The sequence below is a fragment of the Eschscholzia californica genome, unplaced genomic scaffold (genome assembly GCF_041429995.1).
Source record: "Eschscholzia californica isolate CP2 unplaced genomic scaffold, dmEscCali1.0.p SCAF_5, whole genome shotgun sequence".
In the NCBI taxonomy this organism is placed as follows: Eukaryota; Viridiplantae; Streptophyta; class Magnoliopsida; order Ranunculales; family Papaveraceae; genus Eschscholzia; species Eschscholzia californica.
The window spans coordinates 25,410,649-25,417,854 of record NW_028238472.1 but is presented as its reverse complement, the minus strand read 5'-3'; the positions used below and the strand labels follow the sequence as shown (position 1 = coordinate 25,417,854).

Genomic DNA, 7,206 nt, shown 5'->3' with positions numbered 1-7,206 from the left:
TTTGATGGGCACCCTCAAAAATAGTTTTAGCATTTGGTCGATCTAAAACAAATAATTTACGTGACATATGTACCAAGTTATTAGCAAACCGTGGTCCTATAAGTCTAGAACTTCAGTTGCTCAAGGAATATTAACAGTAAAAGTAGTCACACCTGTTTGAAGTTTAAAGCATAAGCAGCATTGAAGTGCCGCGGCAATTGAGTCCCTCCAACCAGAGGTAGCCCGCCACAGTCCTTTAACAACCCTAACAAAAAAATACATAGAAAGTCAATTTCATGATCGAGAAAGAATCCAATTGTAATCTGGTGCAATCATTTACCAAACAAATAACAATCACAGTTGTGCCTCGCTCTCTTTTGTTATTCTTTTCAGCAACCAAAAATTGAAATTAAGACATCATTGCATCAGTACGTATAACATGATTTACCATTTAGGGTTTAGGTAGTTGAGATTAGTTTTAAACTAACAGTTTTAATGCCTAGGCATTTGACATCATTTCAGCAACTTAACAACGAAGCCTGGTATAATTCAGGAAGAGTTTAGACTGCAAGATAGGGGTCAGCAGGATGCGTTATTCAAGCTAGGGCAAATAAGGCGCAGAACTAGTCAACTTCAATTATACTTAAGAACCAGTAATAATCCGTACAATATTATGACCAGGTGACCTATAATGAAATATCCAAATACGGGGCAAATCAGAAGTCAGTGTACTCAATTTATCATAGGCAAATTAGAGAAGCAATGGTGATAAAGAACAAAAACAGATAGTCCTACACATTCCTTAGTTCAGTTTCCCAGTTGGACTGAGTCCCAGCATTAATCTCGAATGGAACCACGTTTTTGGTTTACAAAGATATTGTGCAGAAAACCATTCAACAACAGCCCAAATTTATATCAATAGAAAAAAATTTGCAAGAAAGATTGCATTTCACTACGAGCAAGTTCTAAAACATCTTGCAGGATCCAGCAAATACAATCACTTTGGGAGGTATCTTAACAATAGACGAAGATTCGATGTCTTTTTCAAAAAAAAATTTGAATGAATATTAAGGAAACAAACTATGATGGGATTGAAGTCTATCGACAACTTGGAACCGAGCAGCTGCCTCTTCAACATTCCAGCCACTTCCAAACAAATGATTGCATCTGAATATTCATAATCTTATACAAGCATCAAAATAACAAAGCGCAGACATGTTTTTATGAATGGTCTAATAGTATTTCTGCAAAAAGAAAACATATTCACAGTAAAGGCTTATTACTAAACAAGGCCTTTTTCTCTGAACCAAAGCTACATTTAACATGTTGGGAACAAGTCATACCTATCCTCTTGCTGCAGAATGTCCAGTACTCTGCCAAAAGCATCCGATTTCAAGCACATCACTCGTTTCACGCCTAGAAACCTACATTATCCTGTCATATAGACATCATGAACAAAACTTTAGCTACATGGTTAAAACCTATGTTGTCGAAGGCGCGCTTAAGCATCGCCTAGGCGACCGAAGCGCCGGGTCAGGAAGGGGGTCGCCTCTTTCAGAGGCGATTTCCCATGGTTAACCCAAGTCAGACAACAACGGTGGTCCTCTGTCAGGAGATGATGAGGATATTGACTTTTAGATCTTTACTTGCTTGATAAACTTGAGATTGCCGTGTTTTCTTGTGTTTTTGTTAGTTAATTGCTTTGGAATACTTTTGAGTTTTGAATGCTTTGATGTTACTATTTTAATCTTTACTGTTAGATATTGGGTGTTTATTAGTTACTTTTTATATTTTATAAATATGTGGTACTTTTATATTATTCTTTGATGCCTTTGTCTGAAGCGGTCGCTTAAGCGCGCATAGGCGAGGCGATGGGTTTGTCTCGCGTCGACTCACGCCTCAAACAACATAGGTTAAACTCAAAAGTTCTAAAGAATGAAACATGGTGTATATAACAGTAAATAAATATAAGGGCATTGAGAGCTTCAACTTCGAACTCAATTGATAAGTAAAATAAATTCTGATTAGGAGGTAAGTGGATGAAGTGATTAATAATAATACAACAACATATGAATCATTCAACTTAAAACACAAGTTGTTATTCTTCCTTTCCCATTCAAGAAAATAGTATAATACGTAACTTATCGACAAGTTGCTTATTACCTAGAATTTTATATCTAACATTATCAAGTTAATTGTCCAAATTTTCAAAATATATGCAGATACTATGTTTATAGAATTGTGAACTTTCATTTGTGAGATTGCGAAGATATACCCACTATATTAGTTAAGAAAATGTGATCACTAACCGAGAGAAAACAACGACATTTTCTTAGTTTCCTCGACAACCAAGACAATGAGAAAAGTTTACACAGCTCATAGCGTTCAATTACAGCAAACATACACAGAAATTAATAAGATTACTTGTGATATTGAGTTCTAAAAGACAGATCAATTATCAATATAACACTAGAATATAGAATAAACAAAATGGAAGTTGGGGAATATACCTTGCTAGCAAGCAAGAAGGTGGCCAACTGCATTATGTTCGGTATTCATCTTGTTGGACTCGCATAACAGAAAAAAAAATCCTAATTGCGCAATAAGACCCACACAGTTAAAAGACCGTCGTCGTTGAGATATATAATTACAATATATGTCATGTCTATTCTCTTGCTCCTCTTCGTCCACTCTCCAGGACTTGGGGATTTCCATTTTCCACTCTTTTAAACCCTGCAGAAATGCATTATCGTCATATACATAAAAATGGATGCGTCATTGATCATGAATTTTTACTGCATGGTTATAATTACAGTTTTAACAAAGCGTATGTTCTGCTTTTAAAAAAAGAAACTATTCATTCATCAGTAGTACTTACAAACAGAGGGTGGCACCTTCAAGAAGTTCATCGATGAAGGCAGAAGGGCATGAATTAGCAATACTTGAATAGGAAGCGACGTGATTCTTGCTGGTTCTTATTTCATCCATCGGGCAATCTCCATCAAAAGCTGCCAGTTCAACGGTGCGATTGTCCTCTTAAGGAGACCCGATGTCGAAGAACCAACAAATCCTCATTCATTTCCCCAAATCTCACCTGTTTTACAATTATCACTAAGTGTATCTTCTACATGGTTATAATTACAGTTTTAACACAAAGCGTATTCAGTTCCTTAAAAAAAAGATCCAATCATCAGCAGTACTTACAAACTGAGACCCGTACCTTCAAGAAGTTCACCGATGAAGGCGGAAGGGCATGAATTAGCAATATTTGAATAGGAAGCAACATGATTATTGCTGGCTCTTGTTTCATCGATCGGGCTATCTCGATCAAAAGCTGTCAGTTCAGCAGTGTGTTTGTCCTCTTAAGGAGATCCGGTGTCGAACAACCAACATATCCTCTTTCATTTCCCCAAACCTCACCTGCTTTAAAATGATCACAAAGCGTATCTTCTGCATGGTCATAATTACAGTTTTAACACAAAGCGTATCTTCTGTTTTTAAAAAAAGAAAAGACACAATCATCAGCAGTACTTCCAAGCTGAGACCTGCACCTTCAAATTCATCGATGAAGGCGGAAGGGCATGAATTAGCAATATTTGAACAGGAAGCAACCTGATTCTTGCTGGCTCTTGTTTCATCGATCGGGCAATCTCGATCAAAAGCTGTCAGTTCAGCAGTGTGTTTGTCCTCTTAAGCAGGCCCAATGTCGAAGAACCAACATATCCTCTTTAATTTCCCCAATCCGCACCTTCTGCTTTACTATTCAGTTTCTCCTTGAAGTTTTTCCAGCACAAGAAAACCAAACTAACTCGAAACTCACTATAAATCGTGAGTCTAAAAGACAGAATTTTCGTCATAAAGCACAGAATGAACAAACAAGGATACTCGATCCTCGAAATCTTTTGACATCATTTTCTTCGAAGCTCCACCCTTTTCTGTTTATAAGTCTTTCATCTAACAAAACATGTAAATGCACAAAAATTGTGTATGAACTAATCCTACTAGAGCACATATTAGTAGAATATGCAAATGAACAATGAACGATAATAGCTTGACCTCAACCATTAGTGATGAACCCTTCTCCAGAGAGACCCCGTATATCCTTCCACTCAATGTCAGATACACCTACAATATATGTTGGCCTTCATCGTAAAAGAATACGTTCTCTAAGCCAGGAGACTGAAACTTATTAAGAAAAAAAAAACAAAAACTAACTCGAAACTCACCATAATTCATTAACCCAGAAGATAAGATTTTAGTAACAAACGTAGAACAAACAAACAGTTGCATTTCTGCGATATCCTATAATCTCGTTCGCAGCTGATTTATGTTGTGATCGAATTGCACTTCCTCTAATGTGTTCACTAACAAAAACAAACACATATTAACAGTGAACGGAAAACATGAATGAAATTGCAGGGTTTTAAAACCTCATAACGTTTCAACCGCATATACGAAATAAAGGAAACATTAATAACTTGAGATGTTAATTTTTGGAATATTCCTCCCATTTACTATGAGCATAAAAATGATACTTGATCCTCCAAAGGCATTGTATTTGTACTTTCTGGCTTCAGTGAAGCTCCACCTTTTGTGTCTCCAAATCTGCCTTGTTAGTTTCATCTAACAAAACATCAAATGCATGAAAACTGTATTATGGATTGATCATTGTAGAGCTGAAATTGAAATTTGAAGATGAATATGCTAAATAAAGGTAAATGCATACCTGAGAATCTGTTCATTATTATATTCCGATGCAAAAAATTGTTTTTGAATCTACAATCATCTTTCTTCCAAGTTTCCTCCACTAGAAAATTCTCTAGTGAACTTTAATGAACCTAAAAAACACTTCTCTACGTGTGGTGCCAAGGGCAATGAGTGTACAACTATAATTTCACAAGGAGCGCTAATATCGTATATACAACAACCTCTGTTCAACTAGTTCGGGTGAAGTCGAACTTACTACCACAAACAGTTCAAGAAACAATCATCATTCTGACAGACTTAGCATCGTTGCCTTATCATCAATGATGTCTGTTGCATCATCTTCTAGAACATTTTTTCTCTTTGACCACAAACATGTAACTCCAGAAAGGATGCAGGTCTGTTGTTACTTCGGTGCATATGCTTTTAGTCTAGGAATGTATCCTCAAACAATGTCCCACACGCAGTAAAAAGGAGTCAAGTCACAACATGTAAATGAAATTGGATAAAATCACCACAAACCACAGTGAAGCAAGGATATGATAACTTGAGATATCAACATATATAGATGTCAGAAGCATGCTTAAAAAGATATAAGATTACATCGAGTATTAAATTGTTTACTTTCCAACAAGAACTACCCTATTATGCAAAAATGAGTTTTTATAAACAAGAAATGGAGCCTGAAATAACGTCGTTCAAATGATAACTTGATACCCATGTTATTAGAAGGATTTTAATAATTCAAGAAGTTTGCGTTGGTAAGGCGACATGAAGTGTCATCTTGTACCCACATTAAAGGTTAAAACTTTTACACATCTTTAAAACTCATTATTCATTTAGTTACTTGCTCTCAATAGCTTTTTGGTGCTAAACAAACAACTACCAAACTTTATCTCAATAATTAGTACAGGAAATAAGTCATTTCAGATGAATTAAAAAATAACTGATATTACTCGACATAGATGAGATATTTTAACTATTTTCAATTTATTTTCCCTCAGAGACTTTACTATCTAGCTAACTTTCGCTGTCTGCACATGCAAACAATGAGAATGTCACTTCCACAAACACAATATTTGAAATTGCACTTTTCAGAAGTCTCAAGTTCATTACACATATGGAACATAAACATGCTAAACAAAAAAAAAAGAGATGAAATTCTGAAGTAGGATAAGGTTCAGATTGAATAGCAAAAGAAATTTGAAAAATACTAAACCCAAGCATTCCGAGATAAGGTGTTATAGCACAAAACAAAGCAACCATGTAACCTGTTCAAGGAGACTTGCACATCAAGATGATCTACTAAACGATAATAATTATTTAAACTGCTGCAAACAATTATCATTAGTTACAAACCACCTGCCTAATACATAAATCGAAGCCATAAAACAAACATGGTACTTTGAAGCAGGAAGGCAATAGATGACCATCTTAAAAGAAGTCCAGATACACGTGCTACATACCTGGTTCCCGTCCAAGGCCAGAGAAAATTAATGCGCATCCTCCTCTGCTCCACAACTTATTTCCTTATTACTCGTCGCTGCATACAAGAGGTGACTATTTTTGATGGTCAACGTCCATTATAAAAGCTACAAAACACAAAGATAAAGAGCAACTCAAGCCAATAGAGTACCTGAGGAAATGACCTTACCCTATTTCCTTCCAACATCATAAATTTTGAGGTGTACGTTGCAGGTGCCTCCTCAAAGGGGCAAAAATGAAAAAAAAAATTACGAATTTGTGGTAAATTTTGTTAGTTTGAGGGTTTAATAATTTGTAACCATGCAGCAATACCAGGGGTGACTTAACAAAAGAGAACTTCAGACTAGGGTGTAAAAATCAAAGTTTGGGAAGGAGGTCTAAAAATGCACCCTGTAAGTGCTAAGGGCGCTCACTTGTGAGGGGGCAGGAGGTGCCTTTAACACTAAGGAGGGCGCCTTTATAAAATAAAAAATGACCCTAAAAACCCCTAACACAGAAACCTGAGTCGTCTCCTTCATTCCAACATCTCAGCCGCCCTCCTCTCTCTCTCTCTAGGTTTTCTATCAAAACCAACAGCAAAATCCCCAAAATTTTGATGAATCTTCATCTATAATAAGAAATATTGTAGTTGTTACGAAGAAATGATATAAACCAGAAGGTTTAAGATCAAGATGAAGGTAAGTTTTTCCTTCCATCTATGAAACCCTAAAACTTCACTTCGAAATTTCACGTAAGTCCATTTTCGTGTCAGTAGCTTAAGTTACCGAAATATTTCGGCCGTTTCGGGCGAAATATGTCGACATTTAATTCCTTGTCTAAGTTTATACTTCCTAGCCAAGTTTTCTCCATCAAACAAAACATCTTCCTCACACCCACAACCAATAACTCAATAATTAGTGCTTCAATGTCGAGGGAACTACTTCAAATTTAATAAATCATGTTTTGGCGTACTTTTGACACAAGGTGCAGCTGGCGAACAAAAACTGCATGAATTTTATATATCTCGAAGAATAAAAGTAGCACTCGTGGAATTTTTTC

General features: G+C 36.1%; 1 long non-coding RNA gene across 4 annotated transcripts; it reads right to left on the bottom strand.

Annotated features, from left to right (window-relative positions):
• Positions 1 to 1,324: 1,324 nt before the first annotated feature.
• Positions 1,325 to 6,380, bottom strand: LOC147537972 (uncharacterized). Of its 4 annotated transcripts, none has more exons than XR_015224817.1 (6): positions 4,458 to 4,666; positions 4,206 to 4,343; positions 3,531 to 4,121; positions 3,200 to 3,429; positions 2,490 to 3,073; positions 1,325 to 1,413 (listed from the first exon to the last, which is right to left on the bottom strand). It is a non-coding gene; the product is annotated as an uncharacterized LOC147537972 (long non-coding RNA). The 4 variants fall into 4 exon arrangements; XR_015224818.1 differs by lacking the exon at positions 1,325 to 1,413 and having other exon boundaries at positions 2,412 to 2,712; positions 2,858 to 3,073; XR_015224819.1 differs by lacking the exon at positions 1,325 to 1,413 and having other exon boundaries at positions 2,412 to 3,073; positions 3,531 to 4,104; positions 4,458 to 6,380.
• Positions 6,381 to 7,206: the final 826 nt, after the last annotated feature.